This window comes from Pristiophorus japonicus, chromosome 15, assembly GCF_044704955.1.
Source record: "Pristiophorus japonicus isolate sPriJap1 chromosome 15, sPriJap1.hap1, whole genome shotgun sequence".
Classification (NCBI taxonomy): domain Eukaryota; kingdom Metazoa; phylum Chordata; class Chondrichthyes; family Pristiophoridae; genus Pristiophorus; species Pristiophorus japonicus.
The window spans coordinates 33316153-33341795 of NC_091991.1; the positions used below are offsets into that span (position 1 = coordinate 33316153).

Below are 25643 nucleotides of genomic sequence, written 5' to 3' on the forward strand. Positions count from 1 at the left end.
GAGTTGGGATAAATGGGTCCTTTTCGGGTTGGAAATTGGTGGTTAGTGGTGTGCCACAGGGATCGGTGCTGGGACCACAACTGTTTACAATATACATAGATGACCTGGAAGAGGGGACAGAGTGTAATGTAACAAAATTTGCAGATGACACAAAGATTAGTGGGAAAACGGGTTGTGTAGAGGACACAGAGAGGCTGCAAAGAGATTTAGATAGATTAAGCGAATGGGCTAAGGTTTGGCAGATGGAATACAATGTCGGAAAGTGTGAGGTCATCCACCTTGGGAAAAAAAAAAACAGTAAAAGGGAATATTATTTGAATGGGGAGAAATTACAACATGCTGAGGTGCAGAGGGACCTGGGGGTCCTTGTGCATGAAACTCTTTTTGGAGTTCATCTGCAAAACAAAAAACAGTTAGTTTGCAGGTGCAGCAGGTAATCAGGAAGGCGAATGGAATGTTGGCCTTCATTGTGAGAGGGATGGAGTACAAAAGCAGGGTATTGTACAGCTGCAACTGTGCAGGGTATTGGTGAGGCCACACCTGGAGTACTGCGTGCAGTTTTGGTCACCTTACTTAAGGAAGGATATACTAGCTTTGGAGGGGGTACAGAGACGATTCACTAAGCGGATTCCGGAGATGAGGGGGTTACCTTATGATGATAGATTGAGTAGACTGGGTCTTTACTCGTTGGAGTTCAGAAGGATGAGGGGTGATCTTATAGAAACATTTAAAATAATGAAAGGGATAGACAAGATAGAGGCGGAGAGGTTGTTTCCACTGGTCGGGGAGACTAGAACTAGGGGGCACAGCCTCAAAATACGGGGGAGCCAATTTAAAACCGTGTTGAGAAGGAATTTCTTCTCCCAGAGGGTTGTGAATCTGTGGAATTCTCTGCCCAAGGAAGCAGTTGAGGCTAACTCATTGAATGTATTCAAGTCACATAGATAGATTTTTAACCAATAAGGGAATTAAGGGCTACGGGGAGCGGGCAGGTAAGTGGAGCTGAGTCCACGGCCAGATCAGCCATGATTTTATTGAATGGCGGAGCAGGCTCGAGGGGCTAGATGGCCTACTCCTGTTCCTAATTCTTATGTTCTTATGTTAATATTTGTTCAATTGGTCTGCCATTTCTTTGTTCCCCATTATAAATTCACCTGAATCCGACTGCAAGGGACCTACGTTTGTCTTCACTAATCTTTTTCTCTTCACATGTCTATACAAGCTTTTGCAGTCAGTTTTTACGTTCCGAGCAAGCTTCTTCTCGTACTCTATTTTCCCCCTCTTAATTAAACCCTTTGTCCTCCTCTTCTGAATTCTAAATTCTCAATTTCTCCCATTCCTCAGGTTTGCTGCTTTTTCTGGCCAATTTATTCCTTGGATTTAACACAATCCTTAATTTCCCTCGTTAGCCACGGATGAGCCACCTTCCCCGTTTTATTTTTACTCCAGACATGGATATACAATTGCTGAAGTTCATCCATGTGACCTTTAAATGTTTGCCATTGCCTATCCACCGTCAACCCTTTAAGTATCATTTGCCAGTCTATTCTAGCCAATTCACACCTCAAACCATCGAAGTTGCCTTTCCTTAAGTTCAGGATCCTAGTTTCTGAATTAACTGTGTCACTCTCCATCCTAATAAAGAATTCTACCATGTTATGGTCACTCTTCCCCAAGGGATCTCGCACAACAAGATTGCTAATTAGTCCTTTCTCATTACACATCACCCAGTCTCGGATGGCCAGCTCCCTGGTTGGTTCCTCGACATATTAGTCTGGAAAACCATCCCTACTACACTCCAGGAAATCCTCCTCCACCGCACTGCTACCAGTTTGGTTAGCCCAATCAATATGTAGATTAAAGTCACCCATGATAACTGCTGTACGTTTGTTGCATGCATCCCTAATTTCTGGTTTGATGCTGTCCCCAACCTTACTACTACTGTTTAGTGGTCTGTACACAACTCCCACTAGCGTTTTCTGCCCCTAGGAATTCCGCAGTTCCACCCATACCGATTCACATCATCCAAGCTAATGTCCTTTCTTACTATTGCATTAATTTCCTCTTTGCTGACGCTGACTTCAAGGGCCCAGACTACTGAAGACGGTTGATAGGCATATACCAGGTGCTGGATTCATTGGGCAGCCTGCCAGCAAGTTTGCGCACAATGGCTGAGAGATTGGAGGAGCCCAGCTCCAACTTGTGTCAGGGCTTCATGCAGAGCATGGAGACCATTCTGTCAAACATGGAGCAAGTTATCAGCTACATAAACACGATTATAGGGCTCACCATAGTGGGCCTCTGATAACAGCTCTGACAGCTTCAACAGCAGCTCACATTGCTGCCATATTGTCTCAGCGGGGGCTACCAGAGCATCACATCACTCCTGTTCTTGTGCGGAGCAGTCGAAGTGCTGAGGTGTAGCCCCGGTAGAGTGGCATTGGCTCCATGGGATAGGTGAAGTTGATGTATGCAAAGTGCTCCTTAAAGACCCCCGTGTATATGGGCTCCTGCGCAGTAGCCTCCTCATCCCTCTTCTCCCAGCTGCTCCTGCTCTCATGTATATAAAACAAATGACAAAATATGGGGACAATTTTTCCCTTCCTTCGGCCTCATTTGCAATATTAGTAACTTTTTATTACCTTACAAAGGTTTTTCATTAGAGAGCACATTAATCATCTTCAGCTCCATCATCCATGCATGGATGTAGAGTTTAATTGGCCTTGTAACTACTGTGACCTCTGCCAGCACCTTGCACTTTTCAAAGCATTTTTATGTACAAATTATCACAAATCCATTCATCTCTTTTGCTAGTATTATCATTTTAGTATTGTATAAAGATGAACATTTACCAGATCAGTTGTGGGTGAAATGTAGTCAACCGGATTCATTTCTGCATGGCTGAACTACAAAATGACATTTCAATTAAAAATTTTTTTTGGCCAAAACAGAACATTTTATTTCCCAATAATGATAAATGTTTCAATTGCATGAGTGTGTGTGTGGTGACAGGGAATACTTACTTCCCTATGAGCCCCAAGTTTGTGGCAGCAACAAGCATTAGCTCAAAGACGGCAATTATCTGCTTGGCTTCTTCAGCCTCCTCCATCCAAGCCCTCCCGTTCCCCGACTGATATTGCACTGTAGTTTCTCCCGTATCCCCTCCATAAGGATCACTCGTTCACTGTAGATCTCATTCCAATCCTACTCCTGACCATACAAGACCTTTCCTTGCTGCTTACCGACATCAACAGGCTCTTTTTCCTCAGGCACTATTACCCCTCCCCTCCAACACTGCCATAAACACCCCTTTCTTTAAAAAAAAAACATTCTCTCCATTTTTCTTCTCTTAAAGCCCTTGAATATGGTATCGTCAATCAGCTCAATGCTCACCTTTCTCATCAACCCCTGCTTGCGGTCTGATTTTCACCTTGCAAACAGAACTAAAACTGGCTGGATTAAAATCATCAGTGACATCCTTTGTGACTGTGGCAATCTATCCATCCTTGTTCTCTTAAATCTCACATTGTGTTCAAATAGGTCAACCACTCCATTCGCCTCCACAGTCTCACCTCCGTGGTACCATTCTTACCAGGCGGAGAAGCGACAGCTAGAATGGTTAGTAAAATCCAGACCCAATCATTGTAAACATTCAGCAAATTCTAAACATGATGTGAAACAAGCCTGTATGACTTCTGAGATAGTGTAGCAGTCAGTCTAGGAACTGAAAATAGCTACCAATCTGGAGTAATAAAAGATGAGTGTGAACAAAAGGGTTGAACTATAAAGTATTAAATTGACTTTTTAAGGGTGCAATTTCTAACTGAGTGAATTGTGAAGGAGGAGCAATAGAACTGACAACAGCAACTTATCTACAGAATATGATAAAAGAAAAATACATCTTTACATTGAAAAAAAATTATTGCAGAGTTCTCCTGCATTGCTCTTGTATACCTCCTCACAGCAACTTCAAGTACATGAGTAGATACCTAGGAGCAAGTCACCTGACCAGCATGATGTAGAATTATAATGATGTAATCAAATAGAAAGACTTTTTCCAGTCATGTAGCACCTTCTACTGGCTGTTAGGGGGTACTCCCAAAAATCATTTAACTCAAATGTACTGAATTTTACTGAATTAATTTTATCGAATTTGTACTGACATTCATTTTAAAAGCTTCAGTTACACTGAACATCTCTCAGATTAGATATCAATACTAATAATGCCGTAACTCAGTAATGCAGTAATGTAATTTATCTAGATTTTCAAAAGGCCTTCGATAAGGTAGCACATAATAGACCAATGAATAAGGTCAGAGAATGCAGAGTCAGAGGACAAGTAGCAGGGTGGATAGCTAGCTGGCTTCAAGACAGAAAGCAGAGAGTAGGGGGTAAAGGGTAGCTATTCACAGTGGCAGAAGATGGGTAGTGGCGTTCCACAAGGGTCAGTGCTGGGACAACTACTTATATTAACAATTTAGACTTTGGAATCAAAAACACAATTTCAAATTTGCAGATGACACCAATTTGAGGGGGGTGGGGGGTGGGGAGGGGGAGATAGTCAGTACTGAGCAGGACTGCAACAAATTACAAGAAGACATTAATAAACTTACAGAATGGGCGTATAATTGGCAAATGAAATTCAATACAGTTAAATGAGGTATTACATTTTGGTAAGAAAAATATGGAGGTCACATATTACTTGGAAAATAAGAATCTAAATGGGGTAGAGGGCCAAAGGGATCTCAGAGTACATATACACAAATCACTAAAAGTATCGACACAGGTTAACAAGGCCATAAAAAAGCAAACCAATCACTAGGATTTATTTCTAGAGGGATAGAATTGAAAAGTAGGGAAGTTATGCTAAACTTGTATCGAATCTTGGTCAGACCACACATGGAGTACTATGTACAATTCTGGTCGCCATATTACAAAAAGGATATAGAGGCACTGGAGAGGGTGCAGAGAAGATTTATAAGGATGATACCAGAAATGCGAGGGTAAACATATCAGGAAAGGATGAACAGGCTGGTCTCTGTTCTCTTGAAAAGAGAATGCTGGGGGTTATCCTAATAGAGGTCTTTAAAATCATGAAAGGTTTTGATAGGGTAGATACAGAGAGAGTGTTTCCACTTGTGAGGAAGAGCATAACTGGAGGCCATTAATATAAGATAGTCACCAAGAAATCTAATAGGGAATTCAGAAGAATCTTTTTTACCAAGAGAATGGTGAGAATGTGGAACTCGCTACCATGGGAAATGATTGAAGCGAATAGTATTGATGCATTTAAGGGGCGGTTATATAAGCATGTGAGGGAGAAGGGTATAGAGGGTTATGCTGATAAGAGTTAGATGAAGAAAGACGGGAGGAGGCTCGAGTGGAGCATAAACACCGGCATAGACTGGTTGGGCCGAATGGCCTGTTTCTGTGCTGTCTATCTTATGTAATGCTATGTAACTCATTTCTAAATTTTCTTTTCATGTCGAACTTTGCCATAAACTCATTTTTATATCTCCTTTAAGTTACTTTCAATCTGCAATTGTAGCGAACACGTTTGGTAATATTCCAATTGCATTGATTTGTGTCAATATTTATAATTTTGAACAAGAAGGAAAAGAAAATCTTTGAAAGTGCTATGAGAATTAAATTCTTCAATATTATGCCCTTAGTTTAACATGAGGTACAAAAGCAGGCTTACTCAGTCAATTCAAAATACAATGTAAACAGTAGTAAGTGTTGCTATCTTTTGTGAGGCTGGATGATCAGTCGGAGAAGATCCCCCAAGCATAAACCACTGGCAGGCAGAGGTAACCCAACAGAAAATAATTTCTGAATATCTATACACCATTTTTCAATCTATTACATCCTTCAAGGTGGCCTTGCTTTTGCTACTGATGTTAATACAAAACAAACACTGGCCAGCTAAGCTGCCTTTTCTGCCAGGGGTATGGAATAATGCTAATCTAACCATGAAAAGAAAAACAATTACATGTAGGAAATGGATAGACTTCCTTCTCCAGTTTCTAAGATTGTTGTTGGAAGCCATACATTAAAAAAAAGCAGATTTCAAGAGGGTACATGTTATCTTCGCCCTTCTTAAGCGAGGGTACCATAAGTTGTGCTGCACCAACAAGCCTTATTTAGAAATCATAAATAAAAAGTGAAATACCCTGTACTGCAAATGCTGGAAACCTGAAAAAAAAGCAGAAAATACTGAAAAGACCTAGCAGGTCAGTCACAATTTGGAGAGAAAGGAGAAGTTAATGTTCTAGGTGCGGACCCTACTTCAAAATTGAGAATAAGAGGCAGATAGGCATATTGGGCCCAAGTTTCCACATGATTCGCGCCTGATTTTTTAGGAGCAACTGGTGGAGAACGGACTATTTTAGAAATCGCAATTCTCCACATTTTTTTTTCTGCAGTTCTAGTCAGGTAGAACAGTTCTAGTTTAGAACAGAATTTTTTCTTCAAAAGGGGGCGTGCCCGGCCACTGACGCCTGATTTGAAAGTTTCCACAGTGAAAATGTACTCCAAACTAAAGTAGAATGGGGCCAGTGAAGATTTTTGTAGAACTGAAAAAACCTGTTCTACACATTAAAAAATCAGGCGCAGGTTACAAATTAGGCGTCCAGAACAAGGTGGGGGGAAGGGAACTCATTAAATTCGACAATAAATCCTTATTTATACTTCTACAAATAAATCCAACCTGAATAAACATTTATAAGCCAAGAAAAGATTAAATAAACCATCTTCCTACCTGTGTGAAAGTGCTTCAGCCAGGGAGAATTCTGCAGCCGTTCGTGCCGCTGAGCGGGAGAGAGAGAGAGAGAGAGAGAGAGAGAGAGAGAGAGAGAGAGAGAGAGAGAGAGAGAGAGGGGGGGGGGGGGAAAGAGAGAGAGAGAGAGGGGGGGGGGAAAGAGAGAGAGAGAGAGGGGGGGGGGGAAAGAGAGAGGGAGGGGGGGGGGGGAAAGAGAGAGGGAGGGGGGGGGGAAGAGAGAGGGAGGGGGGGGAAGAGAGAGAGGGGGGGGGAAGAGAGAGGGGGGGGAAGAGAGAGGGGGGGAAAGAGAGAGGGGGGGAAGAGAGAGGGGGGGAAGAGAGAGGGGGGGGGAAGAGAGGGGGGGGAAGAGAGGGGGGGGGAAGAGAGAGGGGGGGGAAGAGAGAGGGGGGGGAAGAGAGAGGGGGGGGAAGAGAGAGGGGGGGGATAGAGAGGGGGGGGAAGAGAGAGGGGGGGGAAGGAGGGGGGGGGAAGAGGGGGGGGAAGAGAGAGGGGGGGAAGAGAGGGGGGGAAGAGAGGGGGGGGAAGAGAGGGGGGGGAAGAGAGGGGGGGAAGGGAGGGGGGGGGGGAAGGGAGAGGGGGGAAGAGAGGGGGGGGAGGAGAGGGGGGGGGGGAGGAGGGGAACAGGAGCGGGTGTCGGGTCGGGGCGGGGGGAAAGCGGGCCTCGGGTCGGGGGGGGAGCGGGTCTCGGGTCGGGGGGGGAGCGGGTCTCGGGTCGGGTCGAGGCGGGGGGGGTGGGGGGGAGAGGGTGTCGGGTCTCGAGTAGGATCTCGGGTCGGGGGGGCGGGCCTCGGGGCGGGGAAGCGGGCCATGGGGCGGGGGGGGGGGGAAGCAGGTGTTGGGTCGGGTCTGGTTGGCGGGGCGGGGAGCGGGTGTCGGGTTTGGTCGGGGGAAGGGGGGGGGGAGAGCAGGAGCTGGCCGTGGGAGGAGCCTCATTCACGAAGCACCAGCGAGGCCATTCAGCCAGGGCTAGGGGCTGCGTGCTTCGGGCCCCTCCCACACAGTTCGGCGCCTGGATCTACTGTACTTGCGTGCCGACTGTAGCGCGCATGTGCAGAGGTCCAGGCACTGTTTTCAGCGCCGGGACCTGGCTCCGCCCCCCCCCACAGCTCGTGCTGGCTGCGCCGAGTGCCACAGGACCTGTAAGTATGTGGAGAATACCGAGGATTTTTTTAGGAGCCGTTTTAGGCACGAAAAACGGGCGCCCAGCTCGGAGGGGCGCCCGTTTTTTTTCTTGTGGAAACTTGGGCCCATTAATACAATCAGAAAAATGGGGAGGGGGAAAATACCCACACACATCGATAATGACTCTGGGACCCATAGGTTCCTCACGGCTGTGGCCTAGGCCCAACTATCTTCAGCTGTTTCATCAATGACCTCCTCTGCATCTCATAAGGTCAGAAGTGGGGTTCCATTCACACCACAAGATTGCAGCAATTCAAGAAAGCGGTCCACCACCATCTCAAAGGTAACTAGAGATGGACAATTAATGCCAGCCCCTGCCAGTAATGCTCCAGAAAATAAATTAACAAAAAGCTTTATATTTCCAATACAAATACTTCTTTGCAGTTTCTTACAAAACATTTTTGGATCCTCTCAGCTACAAAGTATCAGTATGAATAAGTTTTAAATCAACAAAATTAATATTACAATTGTATGTTTACTGAAAGTACTGTATGTGTTTTTAAAGAAAGCTTTTACAGAATGTGAATTTATCTGTCACTTAAGTCAGGCTGTCTTAACTATGGCTCATATTAAGCCAGCTCCAGACAACTCAGACCCATTTTTGCTTTTGCTTCCTATTTGAATTTTCCAGACCTGTTCTTGGTGCGTGTGGGGGCGAGCGTGGGGTGGGTGGGGGAGAGTGGGGAGGAGAATAAAAACAAAAAATGATGGTGGTGGTGGTGGTAGTGAAGAGAAAAAGTCTGATGTTCTTGACAAACTCCGGTTCTACTAAATTTATTGTGAATTCTCCTGGAGAAACTTTTCTCAGGAGATTAACTGGGTGGGGAAAGGAGGGCACAACAGAACGGATTGGACACGAATACAAAATGGCCTTGAAGTGCTTCGTGGCTTTTTTCACATTCCATGCTTTTCTGTTCTTTTCTTGTGAAAGCAGCAGATTGCAAATTGACCATCAAGAACAATTATCTTTTTACAGAATTAGTAATAAAGATTGCCCGAACACTTTACAATGGATGTCATTTGTAATTCTGGTTAAATTGAATATTGTATAGATGAAATGAAAGACAATTACATAAACAAGCTGTGCCTTTGGTAAATTTCTAGGTAATGCAAGGATACTGCATGCATGAGTAATGGAAACTAAACCCACACAAGGTATTTCACTTATGAGTCATAGAACTAAATAATAGCTTCCTTAGTAAAGAAGATGCCAATGTTAAGCTATGCTTTGTGGCCTCAGCAACAAACCCAAATAGTTTAAGGGTCATTATCATAATAGTCTCACTTTTATCTGTCTCTCATTTTCACATTGCTGTATGTCCCTCTCCTCCTATGTTTCTGTCTTTCTTCTCTCCTACTTCTGCCCCTGCCCCTGCCCCCACCCCCTTTCTCTTTTTGTTCAGGTTCTTTCTCTATTATCTTCTTTCCTTTTGGGTCAGAGGTGGTGGATGCAGGGGTGGGGTGCTGAGGGCTGCAGGTTATTATTTCCAATAGCAGCTGTGAGGAAATTGTGGCCCAGTGTCCTTACCGACTCCCTTCATATCTCCTGGCCCCTTCATACCATTCATCTTGCTTGCTTTCTACCTCGTTATTCTCATGTATTGGCTACCACTTCACCATCTCAGTATTTGATCCTCACTACGCTCTCCTCTAGCTGAAACACCCCTCTTCTTTTGCCTAACTTCTCCTTTGTACTATACTATTATTCATTGCATCATTGCCTCTGTATTGTTTTGCTAACCTCTCCTCCCTGTTATCCATCTATCTATTCTCCCGTTACAACAAATTCCTTCTTCGCTATCTACGTATGACTGCAATGGTGCGTAACTAGATGCCTCCTACCACTCCTTCTCATCCCCATTCGTTCCCCTTATTCTCATCTGACTTCATCTCATCTAATGCTGACTGCACTATACTGTCCTCTCACCTTTACTCTGCACACTCCCATCCGCTTAACCCAGTGCCTTATCGGCTTATCTCCTGCCATTTTATAAGGCATACAATATATATGTATGTATAATGTACACATACATGTATACATACAAATAAATGTACAGGAAAAGACCAGCTTGTCCATCAGACTTGTCTCACGCTGGCATGGTGTAATCTTTGCAGACCATCACCCCTATTTGTGCCTTGCTCTCCCAGCGCAGCCATGGAGTCTCCTGGGAGATGCAAAGAACAGAGAAAAAAAGCTTAGACTAATTTAAGATTAAACTCTGGGAAATTTCTGTCTGACCCCTGAAACTGAACAAGAAAAGTCCAGGAGACCACAGTAACTGGGTGACACGTCCCCAATGATCCATTCTCAGGAACTCATCCTGCTCCCTTCTGTATGGTTGAAGGAAATCCACACTCACTGCATGTGCCAGCAACTAATTTCAGTGGTTGATGACACTCTATCAAAATAAGTCTTTCCCCCCAGCATCTAACCTAGTCCTATGCTTTTATAACATCGTTTTGTCCCTGATCCTCCCTTATCTATCTAGCTCAAATTGTCTATGCACTTGGACTAGGTCTAACCCTTCCATTATAAATGGAAAATAGTGCTTTAAATCCTCTGTAACAGATTGCTGGTTTCTAAGTCCACTTCTAGAAAATCAAGATTAAGAATGCCACCAGAGATCTCGAGGATCAGGGTCATGAAGGCTGAGCAGGACAACAGTGATGGGAGACCCAACCCAAAACCAGAGTGGAATGTTAGCAGTCGGTTGGAGACCCATGGTCAAAACGGATGCATGAAGGGTCCAAGGGAAGGCTGACTGCTATTCTGGGTACAAAGACCAAGCCAGGCATTAGCTACAGGGCAATGTACAAAACAGGACAGGTATGTACAGGACTGGCACACAACCCAAAAAACTTAAATTTAAAGAGAACAGCATCCAAAAAAACTTGAATTTTAAGAAACTTCTGGAAAAATACACACAGAAATTGGGTGAAAAAGCAAAATGATGGGCAGCTCTGGCTAAGATATTACAGCATCACTTAGTGGCAGGTAACTTGCAACTCCTGGGTAAGAGACACATAAGATTATCCCGGTGATAAAAATGTTGACAAAGCATTTTGCAGTAATAAAAGTGTGATTCAAAAAAGTGACTATCTTGGCGAAGGAAATCCATTTATTTGGCATTGCTGGTATGTGACTTTCTAAGGCATCACTATAAACACCGAATTTAATTCCTAGATGTGTATCTCTGGCTTATAGCTGTAACAAAGGTGATAATTACAACTTTCAAAATTCAACTTGTTTGCACTTAGTTGAAAAAGGAACTCAAAGTAAGTTGCAGAAATACACTGTGTGTCTATCTCGCTGTTTGTGTTTGGCAGCTGTTAGTAATTAGAATGTTTACATTTTCTAACCATCAACAAATCCCAAGTCATATTCAGAGGCTTTCTACATTGTCTCAAAATTCAACTGATTCACAAAAAAATCAACTCAAATTCAGAGGATAGACTTGATCCCAGAAAAGTGTTGAGATTAGCCCTCCGTGACCTCAAGCAGTGATCACACCAGCATATGGGGGGTTGGGGTAAATCACCTCATCATGGGCTCAATTTTCCCCAACCCCTTTTTTCGCCGCAGTTACCTTAGATGCGCCGACTTTGTGTGCTGGAAACGGCGTGGAAAAAATGTGCCCCCATCCTGGCCGCTCTGCCGAGTGTCCCAGGTCCTGGCACAGCGTATATAGTGCAGGGAGGGCGGAGCTACAGCCCTGCGCCTAAAACAGTGCCGGCAGCTGCCCGCATGCGCAGTGGTGTCAGGTCCGATGTGCACGTATGCTCAGTAGCGCTGAAACTTGGCACTCGGGCAACATCTCTCTCTCTCTCTCTCCGCCCCTCCATCACCACCGATGCCGCGTCAGTCGCTCTGCTTCGCCCCCCCTCTCCCCCCATTGATTTAAAGGGCAGCATCTCTACCCCCCATGCCACGACAGTCGCTCTGCTTCGTTCCCCCCCCCCCGTTGATTTAAAGGGCAGCATCTCTCTCCTTCTTCCCCCTCCCGCCCCCCCCCCCACCAGTCGCTCTGCTTCGCCCGCCCCTGCCCCGTTGATAGAGGCCAGCATCTCTCGCTCTCTCTTCCCTCCCTCCCCCCCCACCACTGATGCCGCGTTCGGTCGCTCTGCTTCCACACCGCACCTCCCCCCCCCCCACCCCGGCCCCGTTCATTTTCCGCCGCACCTAGCCATGGATGACTGGACTCCCAGTGCACATCTTGCCGCCCCTATTCCAGGCCGAATGGCTTCATGCGCAGGCTGACTTTAAAGATTAAGGTAGGATTTACTTGATTTCTATTAGTATTTTAATTGTTTGAGCTTTTCCTTGCAATGTTTGGTGCTTGGTTGTTTAGTTTCAGGTCCTCTCCGGTTCCCTTCCCTCCCCTATCCCTGGCCTAATGTCTGCCAATGTACTAATGTGCACCTCTTTCTTAACTGCCCGCAAGGTTTTTCCAGAGCTGGCCACATACGCTGACCTAAGTCGATTTGGAGTAAGTTTTAGCTGGCCAGAGTGGCATAAATGGCCAAAACTGCTGTAAGTGTTTGGGAACGCCCCTTTTTGAACAAAAAACTCAACTAAAAAAAACCTAACTGATTTACTCTGGTGCAAGTTTATTGGGGAAAGTGGAGTTTTTTTTTAAACTTACGCCAGAAAAACCAACTTACTCCAAAAAAATTGGAGCAAGTCATGGCCAAAATTGAGCCCTATAAAGTTAATGGCAAATAACCGTGCCACTGAAGGTGCAACTCGGACATCCATTGGAGTTTTGGGGGGGGGTTGAAATTGGGACATGGCATGCCTACTCTCCTCTGCCCAAAAACTGCAGCCAGTGTGACCATTGGCCCCTCTATATACAAGGGCTGAAAATTTACCAGAAATGTTTAAAGTCTTCAAGAATCCAGACCACAACCACAACATATCTCATTACTCGACATTATACCCATTATAAGTTGACGATAAACTATTTCCACAAGACTTGGATGCCAACTAAATCCCATTTACTGCTTTCACACAACGTACCAGGCCGACTACAAGGAAACACCTGGTCTGGTTGTCCCTACCTCAACCACACCATGGGGTTGAAATTCATGCCTGCCAGAAAGCTGGCACACATTCCGTCTTTAAAAAGTTTTTACCGTCGAGTCTGATGAGGCGGGCTCTCGATTGATTTTTATCTGTTTGCCGTTTTTTTCTGAGCGGACCAGAAGGGGGTGTAAGTGCAGCAGTAAGTGAAGTGTTGGTGAGGGGCGGAAGTGGGATCGGGACAGAGCGGTGGTGATGTCATTGCACGTCTGCATCACCATGTATCTTCCCTGCTTTAAAAGGGAGATAATCGGCAAATATTTAGGATCGGCCACTGGGCCACCAAGGAGGGTTTCGGCCGGGCCAGCGGCCTAGCGCCCAAGAGGGGGTGCCAGGCTGCCTGTTGGCGGCCCGGCCGAACCTGGGGGCACAATAGCCCGGCCGACATGGAAGTTGGCCGGCAAAAAATAAAAAATGCCGGCCGTGGCAGTGGGCCCTTGCGTTTATTGGCTGCCGCGCAGCTAGGGCTCGCAGTCAGAACAGAAGGTGCACCGACAGAGAAAGCTGTAGGGGGCACCGCTTGGCGGGGATTCGATTTTTTGGGCTGAATATGGACGGAGGTAGGGGTTCGCGGCGGTCCGCGCACTGGTGACACACTTACAGCCACTCGGCAGCGGCGGGGCGGAAGTGGAGACTGCCAGGAAAAGCCCCCTGCTTAATTTAGCTTACAGCGGCCATTCAACCAGAAATCAGCGGCCATTGGATTCTGCCGCAAAACGGCGGTTAATGGGCCTTATCCGGACCCTGAATTTTGGCCCCCATATGTGGGGTGGCCGGAGATTTTAAACAAGGCCCTGTGGAAACTGCCAGGGAAGGCCCGGACCCAATAAATCTAGGTTGTGGTCACTTTGCGGCCCTTTAGCTACACTCATTTTGAGCCCCTCTGATATCACACTATCCCCACACTCGGTGTATCACAATTAAAATGCTTACAGTTTTGAACTGTCAATGTAGTAGGTGATAAGCAGGTTTTTGTTGAAAAATGAACTGAAATTGGGATGAGGAGAAATATTTTCTCTCTCGGTTTAATGCACTTTTTGAAGTGTATAAAGCACAAATCGAAACCTGGAGCGGGTATGTTATCTGTACTCTGCCTTCACTCTCACGCACATGCATATACATAACAGTGTGGTGATAATAAATGAACTACCTAACTGCTGCTCTTTATAAGCAAGATAAGTATAACTACATATAAAATCATAGATCATAGAAATTTACGGCATGGAAGGAGGCCATTTTGGCCCATCGTCTCCGTGCCGGCAAAAAGGCTATCCAGCCTAATTCCACTTTCCAGCTCCAGGTCCGTAGCCCTGCAGGTTACAGCACTTCAAGTGCACATCCAAGTACTTTTAAATGTGGTGAGGGTTTCTGTCTTATGCAGTGAGTTCCAGACCCCCACAACCCGCTGCGTGAAGAAATATCCCCTCTAAATCTTCTACCAATTACCCCCGGGTTGTTAACTCCTCTGCTCAGGGGAAATAGGCCCTTTCTATCCACTATATACAGGCCCTTCATAATTTTATACACCTTAATGAGGTCTCCTCTCAGCCTCCTCTGTTCCAAGGAAAACAAATCCAGCCTATCCAATCTGTCCTCATAGCTAAGATTCTCCACTCCCGGCAACAACCTCGTAAATCTCCTCTGTACCCATTCCAGTGCAATCACATCCTTCCTGTAATGCGGTGACCAGAACTGCATGCAGTACTCTAGCTGTGGCTGCACTCATGTTTTATACAGTTCTAGCATAACCCCCCCTGCTATTGTATTCTATGCCTTGGCTAATAAAGGCAAATATTCCGTATGACTTCTTACCACCTTATCTACGTGGCCTGCTACCTTCCGGGATCTGTGGACATGCACTCCAAGGTTCCTTTGTTCCTCTACACTTCTCAGTGTTCCCTTGCCTTGTTCGTCCTCCCCAAATGCATTACCTCACACTTCTCCGGATTGAATTCCATTTGCCACTGTTCTGCCCACCTGACCAGTTCATTAATATCTTCCTGCAGTCGACAGCTTTCTTCTTCATCATCAACCACACGGCCGCTTTTAGTATCATCTGCAAACTTCTTAATCATACCCCCTATATTCAAATCTAGATCATTGATGTATACCACAAAAAGCAAGGGACCTAGTACTGAGCCCTGCAGAACCCCACTGGAAACAGCCTTCCAGTCACAAAAACACCCATCAACCATTACCCTCTGCTTCCTGCCTTTGAGCCAATTTTGGATCCAACTTGCCACTTTGCCCTGGATTCCATGGGCTTTTACTTTCATGACCAGTCTGCCATGTGGAACGTTATCAAAAGCCTTGCTAAAATCCATGTATACTACATCAAATGCACTACCCTCATCGACCCTCCTTGTAATCTCAAAAAATTTAATCAAGTTAGTCAGACACGGCCTTCCCTTAACAAATCCGTGCTGACTGTCCTTGATTAATCCATGTCTTTCTAAATGAAGATTTATCCTGTCCTTCAGAATTCTTTCCAATAATTTTCCCACCACTGAGGCTAGGCTGACTGGCCTGAAATTACTCGGTCTATCCCTTTCTCCCTTCTTAAACAAAGGTACCATGTTAGCAGTCCTCCAGTACCACACCTGAAGCCAGAGAGAGGATTGGAAAATGATGGTTAGAGCCTCTGCTATTTCCTCTTTTACTTCGCTTAACAGCCCAAGATACATTTCATCTGGGCCTGGGGATTTATTCATTTTCAAAGCTGCTAAACCCCTTCATACCACCTCTCTCACTATGTTTATTTCATCTAATATTTCACACTCCTCCTCCCCGATAGCGTTGTCTACATCGCCCCTCTCTTTTGTGAAAATAAACACAAAGTATTCATCAAGAACCATAACCACATCTTCCGCCTCCACACACAGATTACCCTCATGGTCTCTAATCGACCCTACTCTTTCTTTAGTTATCCTCTTGCTCTTAAGATATTTATAAAACATCTTTGCATTTTCCTTGATTTTACTTGCCAAGAATTTTTCATGCTCTCTCTTTGCTTTCCTAATATCCTTTTTAATTTCACCCCTGCACTTTCTATATTCCTCTAGAGATTCTGCAATATTTAGCCCTCGGTATCTGACATAAGCCTCCCCCTTTTTCTTTATCCTACCCTGTATGTCCCTAGACATCCAAAGGCTCTAGATTTGTTAGTTCTACCCTTTTTCTTTAAGAGTACATATTTGGTCTGAACTCTCCGGATCTCCTCCTTGAATGCCTCCCACTGCTCGAACACTGATTTACCTTCAAGTTTCCAGTCCATTATGGCTTTGGGTTATCCTTGTCCTTTTCCATAACTACGTTAAATCTAACTGAATTATGGTCACTTGCACCTAAATGCTCTCCCACTGATACCCCTTCCATCTGCCCAGCTTCATTCCCTAAAACTAAATCCAGAACCGCCCCCTCCAGTGTTGGGCTTGCTACATACTGGCTAAAAAAGTTCTCCGAATTGCATTTTAGGAATTCTGCACCCTCTGTACCCTTCATACTAATTGTATCCCAGTTAATATTAGGGTAGTTGAAATCCCCTATTACTGCCCTATTGTTTTTGCACTTCTCATTACTCGACATTATATCCACTATAAGTTAATTCTCTTGACGATAAACTATTTTGTTTCAACATTTCCAGGATTTTTCATTAACTTTATGGTCAATAATAAGGAAAATTACATCACAACTGATTCATCCAAATGTATAGGAAAAGGTGCCTAATTCAGTGTAGGAAGATACTGTGCATACACAAATTACATACATGTGCAAATATGCAAGATGTCATGTGCTGTGTCAAGCTGAATTACATAACCACATAATAGGTAACAAAGGCAATCATTGTTAAATTGCAATGCTGGCAATGTGTCATTGAATCATTTCACAATGCCACCCAACGATGAATCCAAGAACAGTTTCTATTAAAAAAAAAACAAATCTGCAGGTAAAGAAATAGAAAAGTAACCAGGGAAAATGATGATCTAAAGATTTTCAGAATCTACCTTTTTGCAAACCAATTGTTCAAACCAATGTTAGCTCCCTGATGGCTCAGTTAGTCGGTGCTGAGTTTGCTGAGCTAAGCTGCGATGGCAGTGGGTGTGCTACAATTAGTCTTACCTTTCTTAGACTAGTGAAAGAGAAAACAAATCCAGCCAGGGTTCCGGTTCCTGATGTGATTCCAGTTGGAAAGTCTGCGTGTATGGCTGCCAGGTGAAGACAGGATTGCATTCAGTTGCAATGTCTTTTACAGTTGAATGGTCTGCTGACATTCACTGTCTAAGCTTATGCATGAATAATAGCCACTTGAGCAATGTACTTGAGGGCAGTTAAAACCCATGAATTCCAGTTAGTATCCGAGGAAGAATCAGCATCTTTAGAAGAGGAACAAGAGAATACAAGGGGGAAAATACATAAGCAGTAGGAGCAGGAGTAGGCCATTAGGCACCTCAGGCCTGCACCGGCATTCAATAAGATCATGACTGATCTTCAACCTCAATTCCACTTTCCCACGTGATCTCCATATGCCTGGATTCGCCTAGAGTCCATGCTATTTCTACCTGCTTATGTCTTGCAACATGGTACAAGAACAGTACAATCTCTATCGGAAGGACACAGCAGCAATGCTATTTCTGGCTCCGGAGTTCTACTACTGGCTCCCAAGTTCTCATATTGTGATGCAGAAGACTTGGACACGCCTTCACTTACACATATCTCAGACAAGATTGAAAAAGGCAGTCATTCAGAAAATGCATCAACATTCAAACAATGATACTTGATTTTGAAAGCAGAGCTACACAAGGAAATTGGTCGCGAGAAAAAAAGAAATCCAACAGCTGGATATATATCCTTTAGTATCATGTGTGTTAAGATTAAACAAGCGCAGGCAGCGGAAGGAGCGTGAGGCAAACCAGACTCCCCACCCACCCTTTCCTTCAACGACTGTCTGTCCCACCAGTGACAGAGACTGTATTGGACTGTACAGTCACCTGAGAACTCACTTTTAGAGTGGAAGCAAGTCTTCCTCGATTTCGAGGGACTGCCTATGATGATGATGATAAGATTATGTTTGCTAATGGAGACCTATATCTCTAACCAGTGATGGGTTACAGATATTCAAGTCAATTTCAGTACTAACTCACCAATAGATCTAAAACCAGCAATCCTGCAGTAAAGGCAATCTCGTGGAACATGACAATGCAGGACAGGTGATCAACTGTGTCAAATGCCACAGAAGGCAAGGATGGAAAGGGGAGATATCACAAAGTACTCACAGTTCATGACTTTAGTCTTAGCAATCTCAGTGTTGCAAGTAGGAACGAAGGAATTCAAACAGGAATTTTTGGGAGAGATATACATAAAGCTGGGAGGAACAACACATTCAAGGATCTTAAAGAGAGGAAAGATTGGTTAAAAATGGGGGCAGGAGTTGGCAATGACAGAATGTGCTTTTTAACGAGTTGCAGGATAATGGCAGTTTTTAAAGAGAGAGGGACAGTCCCTGAGCAAAGTGGAACATTAACAATGGCCTCGTGGCAGCTAAAGGTGGCAGGGCATAATGTGTCCCTGCTCCACATGGATGCTATACCATCACCTTAGAAGCACAAATATGAATTGGCTGCTGTGAAGGCATGGTGAAACATAAGAACATTCATTCGTTCACTCATCAGTTAAATGAGTGTAGATGGAGGGGATGCACAAGAGGTCAGAGTCCAAGGAAAGCAGAGTTCTTAAAGAGATGTAGGTGGTTACAGAAATAGGGAGATTAGAACAAGAGAAGAAAAATTTTAAATTTGAGGCACTCGGGGACTGGGAGTCAATGTACATCAGCAAGCACAGGAGTGATGGTTGATCGGACTTACTGAGGGATAGGATATGGACAACCGGGTTTTAGATGAGGTGAAGTTTATGGAAGATAGAAGGCTGGCCAGGAGAGCACCAAGTCTGGAGGTGACAAAGGCATAGGTGAGAGTTTCAGCAGCAGATGGGCTGAGGCATGGGCAGAGACGGGTGAGGTTACAGGTGAAAGTAGGCAGTTTGTGTGATGGAGAGGCTATTGGGTCAGAAGCTCACGTCAGGGTCAAATAGGGTGCATTGACTGCGAACAGTCTGGTTCAATCTGAGAGAGGCCAGTGAGGGGGATGGAATTGGTGGTTAGCGTGTAGACTAGGTGGCGATCAGCAAAAGACAACAGCTTTGGTCTTAATTTAAATGTCATAATTTTGTTTTATTCTGCATTAAGATTCAAAGAATCACCAAAATGAACATTTTCTGAATTTTAACAGAATATAGCAAGAAAAATCTTTTGATCATAATTCTTGTAAATTATGCAACATAAAATTTTCTAAGTCTTAAACTCAGCATATACCCCAAAAGGTTAACTTGTGTAAATCTTAAAATATACAAGTTGAAAATAGCTATCTGATAATGTATTGTAAATCTCAATATATTATCCTGATAAAAAACAAAATTGAAACATAATTTGATAAATCTCTAACATATGTACTAAAATATCAGAGTACATTACTGTACTTATTACCATACAAGTATATTTAGTGTTATATTAAAAATGTATGGCTGTCAGTATGCAACTACTTTTTCTGACTCTTGTTTTGAAAAGTTGCCCACACCTGTACTATTCAAGCCAGAATGAAACTACCGAAGGGTTAAAAAATACAAGAAAGACCTGTCTGACTAAAGAAAGAAGGATTATACAAAACAAGTTAAGACTATTTCAGATTTCTAAAGCCTGTCAAAAAAATCTAAATAGAGCTGTAGTTATTAGTCATAGCAAGCACAAATGCTCCCATAATGATCCCGCATGTTTCAATTCAAACCTCAAATAACACCTGTAACATGCTTGTGGCATATTAGGATTGCTCACATTATATCCTTATGGACTTCCTGAAGTCTTTTTCACTTGTGCCATGTAAATCAGAACAATGTTTTATGTTTCAGATTTCTATTCACTTGAAATTACATCAGGGCTGCCGGAGTTCATTTCATTTAATCTGCAAGAAGTCTTTGCCATCTCAACATTATTTTTAGAAACAGAAAGATGTTCATTTACCTGCATGGCTGAATCCAAGTCAATATTGCAGAAAGAAAAGAACAATGTTCAGACATATTAAACCACTATTTGACAGCTCACATTGAAGAGGAAGAAAAATCATATATAATCTCCATTTGAAGTGCAACAGTAGTTATGAATTTAGAAGAAGTGGATCACAAATCAGAGAGCAAAAGAGTTTAAAATGTTCTTTGAACAATTCAGTAGTGGTTCATACTAAAAAAGGTACTAACTGTTGTCCATGCTTCTGATTAGAATGACCCTTTCCTAAATTCTGTCTCCTCATACTTTTGCTGATGCATGGTTCAACAAGTGCCCAGCACTTTCCTGTATCTCATCCAAATAGCCATTCTACTTGTAAGCCTCGGGAGTGAATATTAAAATTTTCTGTTTTATTTCAGATTTCCAGTATCTGTAATAATTTATTTTTATTTTAGTAACTGTTAGCAACGTATTTGATAGTTGAGGGCACCACAGTTGTCCGCATACAGGCCCTTTCCAGCAGGGGTCACAAGACAGCAATCAAGAGCAGAAACTCTGGTTGGGTTTTTTCCCCTTTCCCTAGCTGAAGCTAACCCAGCTGCTGCTACTGCTAAGATTAGTTAATACAGCATAGACCACAGACCGAACTTGGGACTGTACAGTTCAATATCACACCAGACACTGCACTTAACCACTAAGAAATGTGGAGTGAAAGGCCCATCTCTTCCTTCTAAAGTGGATATGTAAAGACATTCTGCAGGGGTCAAAGAGTTAAAAAAATATGGTAAGTACACCCTTTTTAAATTACCTACTGGAAATAACAGCTAGGTTTGTAGAACATAATGACATGGGATGGCAGTCGGTAGTGTTGCAGGATACTATTGCAAAGAGAAAATTAATATCTAAAATACACACGCAAACTTATTTTGTTTACTGCTTCAGCCATTGGGGATTTGGTGACAGGCAACAAACTCTTGCAAGAGTCACATGCTTAGTTAGATAGGGCATCAATCTGGAGATTCATTTAACAAAGGGAATATCCTAGGTGGTACTCCTGCAGTAAATATTCAACAGATGTTTCTTAAAAGGCGATGAAAGCATTGAAATGAATGTTACTGATACGGTATGATGAATGTTAATAAACACTACATAGCAGAACGTTAAAACATAAAACGTGCAATTAACAAATTAAATGAACTATCAAGTTACTTCAACCATTACTAAAATCAATACTGGCAGAAAATGTACTCCAGCAGGGCGTCAGCCTTGACAACTGCCCTTACGTTGACATCTAAAACTTACAGAAGCTTTATTCGTATACATCTAGAAATAAGAGCCCCATATTGCTATTTGTCAAACAACAAAACGATTATTAAACCAATGAGGTCCAGCATACCACCTCCACAGCCATTAAAATACGATCTACATATACTAAGTCGTCACCACATTGCACTGACGGGACAAGCTTGGTTTAATCGCAACCACTCAAAATTGCACGATGATGTTTTCTTTTTTGGAAGGTCTCCATCAGTCTAAATAAAGTGAAATTTGAGCTGATAGGGACGGGGGAGCCCAAGATCAAATTACAGCAAAATGCAGAAGAAAATTACGTTGCAAAGCTCGGGTAAGGCTGTCAACCTGCAGCTTGCCGCCGTTTCCCCGCTGAATTTCGGCGTGAAGTGAAGGAGGTCAATCCACCTCCAGCCTGGGGACCGCAGCTGTCAACCGTCATCTCAGCGGCGCACAGCAGAAACTTTCCGACAAAGACTCTCCAAACTGCGGAGATTTCGCCAGCAGCAAAAGAGAAATGTACTTCTTGGCCGTTAAAATGGTAAGCTGACATCCTCCGGCCCCCGACCGAGCGGTAGGGGACCACTGACTTTATCTCAATAGGCCGACATTTTACTCACTCCAGCACGGCTGGTCCCCCTCAGCGCAAAGCGAGCCGTCCCGTCCTCCTCCTCCTCCAGCCCAGTGCGCATGCTCGGCCGGACATGCCGCAGTGCGCGCGCCTGGCCTTCCAGCCGCGCGCTCTCCATCACACAGGCCGGAGCGCGCTCCCTGCTCCATCACAGAGACCGGAGCACGCGCCCTGCTCTCCCACAGAGCGGAGCGCGCGCGCCCTGCTCCATCACACAGGCCGGAGCGCGCTCCCTGCTCTCCATCACAGAGTCCGGAGCGTGCTCCCTGCTCTCCTCTCCTCGCAGTTACTGCTGAAACTCACCATCATCTCATCTTCTGGCAATTCACAAGATCATGGACGCATGAGGAAAGTCATTGCAGCAGGAATTAAAATATATATATATCATCATCATCATCATAGGCAGTCCCTCGAAATCGAGGAAGACTTGCTTCCACTCCAAAAGTGAGTTCTCAGGTGACTGTACAGTCCAATACGGGAATTGCAGTCTCTGTCACAGGTGGGGCAGACAGTGGTTGAAGGAAAGGGGGGGTGGGACTGGTTTGCCGCACGCTCCTTCCGCTGTCTGCGCTTGATTTCTGCATGCTCTCAGCAGTGAGACTTGAGGTGCTCAGTGCCCTCCCGGATGCTCTTCCTCCACTTAGGGCGGTCTTGGACCAGGGATTCCCAGGTGTCGGTGGGGATGTTGCACTTTATAAAGGAGTCTTTGAGGGTGTCCTTGAAATGTTTCCTATGCCCATCCTGGGGCTCGCTTGCTGTGTAGGAGTTCCGAGTAGAGCTCTTGCTTAGGGCTCCACTGCTCAGTGAGGATGGAATGATAAAGGCTTTAGTGGTGGCGTTCCTGCCACTAACACTTTAAGGAAGGATGTGAAGGCCTTAGAGAGGGTGCGGAAAAGATTTATGAGAATGGTTCCAGAGATCAGGGACTTCAGTTACGTGGATAGACTGGAGAAACTGGGGTTGTTCGCCTTGGAGCAGAGAAGGTTGAGAGATTAGATAGAAATGTTCAAAATCATGATGGGTCTAGATAGAGAGAAACTGTTCCCATTGGCGGAAGGGTCGAGAACCAGAGGACAGAGATTTAAGGTGATTGGCAGAAGAACCAAAGGCGACATGAGGAAAATCTTTTTTACGCAGCGAGTGGTGAGAATCTGGAATGCATTGCCTGAAAGGATGGTGGAGGCAGACACAATTGTGGCTTTCAAAAGGGAATTGGAGAAGTACCTGAAGGAAAAAAATTGCAGGGCTACAAGAAAAGGGCGGGGGAGTAGGACTGGCTGAAGTGCTCTTGCAGAGAGCCAGCACAGGCTTGATGGGTCGAATTGCCTCCTTCTGTGCTGTAACCATTCTATGATTCTAACACAGAAGAGGAAGGGTTCAGATCCCCACTCCAGGCAGCCCTTGACAAGCAAAGAATGGAGAGCAAGCTCGGAATACAGGATTGACATCAAGTGGGGATACATGCATCCCAGGGTGTGGTTGTTTGCGTCCCAGAGGTGTGGTTGTAGCCACATCCAACAGTTTGATTTTTGATTGATTGCTTTGACACATTTTTTGTTTTCTTTTTCAACATTTTGGAGCTTAAAATATATTTTAAGCTCCAAAAATATTTTTTCTTGCAAGGATTACAGATACTTTAAATACAAAAATTTTAATATTTACACTAACTTCAGTACAACCAGACATGATTCCGTCCCTTTCATTTGGAATGTTCGCCTAAATCTACTGTGTCAATTTGTGAATTGAAACCTCTTACATGCACTGCAATAATCCCAACTGGCAATGCACTCTGCATTCACAAAACAAAACTTCCTCACTACAAGTATCACATCTGCCCCTGTCTCTGATGAGACGTTAAACCGAGGTCTCGTTTGCCCTCTCAGGTGGATGTAAAAAATCCCATTGTACTATTTCGAAGAAAAGCAGGGGAATTATCCCCAGTGTCCTGGCCAATATTTATCCCTCAATCAACATCACAAAAACAGATTATCTGGTCATTATCACATTGCTGTTTGTGGGAGCTTGCTGTGCACAAATTGGCTGCTGCGTTTCCTACGTTACAACAGTGACTACATTTCAAAAGTACTTCATTGGCTATGAAGCACGTTGGGATGTCTTGAGCTCAAGAACGGTGTTATATAAATGCAAGTCTTTCTTCCTATTACTGATGAAGAGCAACACCGAAACTCTAACTTCTTTTTGGCCCTGAAATTCCATGTGGGTTTTTCTGGTCTCTCGGCGAAAGCAACCATTCAGGTTGGTTCTCCAGAGTTCTGCCTTTCTTCCAGTGAAGTTAAGACAGGAAACTGGGGGAACTTCAGGATCTTTCTCTATTAAATGCTGATCAACTTGCTGTTTTCTCCAAACATTTTCTGTCTCTAAAACCTTAAAATATGAGTCTGGAATTTATTGATTGGGATAATAAAGGATGAATGCTTAATAGGTTTGTATTGCAAACCTATCCACTATTTTAATGGAGGCGTTAATCCACTTAAAGTATATGGCAGCTTTGATTGGTTCTGACAGCCTCATGCCCTGCTCTCTAATTGATCTGAATGGTTGTAACCTCCAATCCCAGTCTAAAAAGTTGTTTTATTAATGAAACTCCGACAAGTTGACACTTGGGTAGACATGCTGATTTGTCAGCTTATAAAGTTGACGGTTCACATGTATGCTCATCTAATAGCCTCAGATCAGATAATATAACATAACAAAGACCGTGGATTCAACTTGGGATCTCTCTACATCACACAGCACATTTACCCACTAAGGAGCTAAACACTCGTTTGTTTTATACTGTATATAAAATTGAAGTGACTATTTGTACTAATGCTTTTCTTGTCCTTCCGCGCCTGCGTCCTCCGGATTCCGACCCCGCCCGAAACCGGAACTGGAAGTGGGGCCCCGAACTGGCCATGTTGATCCTGACCGAGCCCCCCCGCTGAGCCCTGAGCCCCCCCACCGAGCCCTGAGCCCCCCCCCGAGCCCTGAGCTCCCCACCGAGCCCCCCCCGAGCCCTGAGCTCCCTCCCGAGCACTGAGCTCCCCCCCGAGCCCTGAGCCCTGAGCTCCCTTCCGAGCACTGAGCTCCGCCCCGAGCCCTGAGCCCCCTGCTGAGCCCTGAGCCCCCCCTGAGCCGAGCCCCCCCCCCCGAGCCCTGAGCCTCCCCCCGACCCCGGGGCTCCCGTTGAGCCCCCGCTGAGCCCTGAGCCCCCACTGCTGAGCCCTGAGCCCCCCGCCGAGTCCTGAGCCCCCCGCTGAGCCCTGAGCTGAGCCCTGAGCCTCCCCCGAGCCCCGCCGCTGAGCCCCTCGCCCCTCGCCGAGCCCTGAGCCCCTTGCCGAGCCCTGAGCCCCACGCTGAAGTGCAATCATGTTTGAAGAGTTTTGCATAATGCAACTTGATTGTCTTTTATTGTCAATAAATGTCATTACATTTTTTATGTTATTTCCATGTCATTTGGGTCAGTGGCTATTGCCAGCTACTAGGGATGCACTTCTGCTTGGATAAGGGACTTCGGCTGGGGGAGGCAGCACTTGCGCTGGAACCTGGGAGGCTTTTGCTGGGTTGCTCGATATCTGTCCTCTATGGCTTCAGAAGTCAGAATGCATCAAATTAGAATTTTACACAT

General features: G+C 44.7%; 1 protein-coding gene across 5 annotated transcripts in view; it reads right to left on the reverse strand.

The window, feature by feature from the left end:
• Window positions 1-22072, reverse strand: part of LOC139280680 (small integral membrane protein 29-like) — a 118157-nt gene extending 96085 nt beyond the window's left edge. For 2 of the 5 annotated variants that reach the window (XR_011596739.1, XM_070900292.1), the window contains exon 1: window positions 22005-22072. The gene's annotated coding sequence lies outside the window, so the exon portion shown is untranslated. Of the gene's footprint in view, window positions 1-21704; window positions 21969-22004 lie in introns of those variants that run through there. The other 3 variants (XR_011596740.1, XR_011596741.1, XR_011596742.1) reach the window with 3 other exon arrangements.
• Between the last annotated feature and the right edge of the window lie 3571 nt (window positions 22073-25643).